At 47.8% G+C, this 1,250-nt stretch overlaps 1 protein-coding gene across 1 annotated transcript in view; it reads right to left on the bottom strand.

Annotated features, from left to right (window-relative positions):
- Positions 1-1,250, bottom strand: part of CARD14 (caspase recruitment domain family member 14) — a 21,796-nt gene that overhangs the window by 19,054 nt on the left and 1,492 nt on the right. The window lies entirely within an intron of this gene.

The raw sequence follows: 1,250 nt of genomic DNA, 5'->3' as shown, positions 1-1,250 counted from the left end.
TTCAGAGACTAGTAGAAAGTCTCATCTTTCCTCCATGGAGCAGCTGGTGGTTTCGAACCGCTAACCTCAAGGTTAGCAGCCCAACTTGTAGCCCACTGCACCACCAGGGCCCCTGACAAGCCCTCGATTTAAGGGTGATCCGATGAAATGTTTGCCTAGTATGGCCTGAGAATCTGAAAAATATCCAAATGTTGCTTGGCAAAAAAAAAAAATTCCCCACCTGGTCTCGAAGGTGCATCACCACGGGGGTGACAGGGCTCATCAGCCGGGAGGAAGTCCCGGGGCAGCTGATGGTTTCAAACTGCTGACCTTGCAGGCAACAGTAATTTGTAACTACTAAGCCACCTGCTCAGGACAGAATCGGCAAGAAAACTGGTTGCTCTGCCACAACATACCAAGATCAGAACCAAGCTCGGTGCCTTCGAGTCCATACCGACTGATAGTGGCCCCATAAGACCCAGGTAGAACAGGAAGGCCCTGCAGGTTTCTGAGAAGGTCACTCTCTATGGGAGTAGAAAGCCTCGTCTTTCTCCTGAGGAGCTGCTGGCGGTTTAGAACCGTGGACCTTGTGGTTAGCAGCCCCACACATAACTCACAACGCCACCAGGGCTCCTTATGGGGCAATACATGCTCCTTTACTGCCCTGATTCTTGGCTGAGCATTTTCCTATTATTATTATCATTAAATCATTTTATTGGGGGGCTCTTAGAGCTCTTATGACAATCCATACACCAATTGTATCAAGCACATTTGTACATATGTTGCCTTCATCATTTTCAAAAAATTTCTGTCTGTTTGAGCCCTTGGTATCAGTTCCTCTTTTTACCCCTCCCTCCCGCTTCCTCCCACCCTCATGGACCCCTGATACATTATAAACTATTATTATTTTCATATCTCACACAGCCCGCTGTCTCCCTTCATCCATGATATTGTTTGCCCCCGGGGCAGGGGTTGTGCATCATTGTAGTTGGTTCCCTGTTTCTCCCCCTTCTCTCCCCACCCTCTGCCTACCCTCATGGTATCCCTACTCCCATTACTGTTCCTGAGGGGTTTATCTGTCCTGGATTCCATGTGTCTAGAGCTCTTATCTGTACCAGTGTACATGCTCCAGTCCAGCCAGATTTGTAAGGTTAATATAGTTCCTCATTTGGTGGTGACCCCCAACCATAAATTGATTTTTGTTACTACTTCATAACTGTAATTTTGCTACTGTTAGGAATCAGGCGTCCCCTGTGAAAGGGTCGTTGACC

This window comes from Echinops telfairi, unplaced genomic scaffold, assembly GCF_000313985.2.
Source record: "Echinops telfairi isolate 266 unplaced genomic scaffold, ASM31398v2 ScPeMD7_7458;HRSCAF=8496, whole genome shotgun sequence".
In the NCBI taxonomy this organism is placed as follows: Eukaryota; Metazoa; Chordata; class Mammalia; order Afrosoricida; family Tenrecidae; genus Echinops; species Echinops telfairi.
This window is presented reverse-complemented; position numbering and strand designations above follow the sequence as displayed.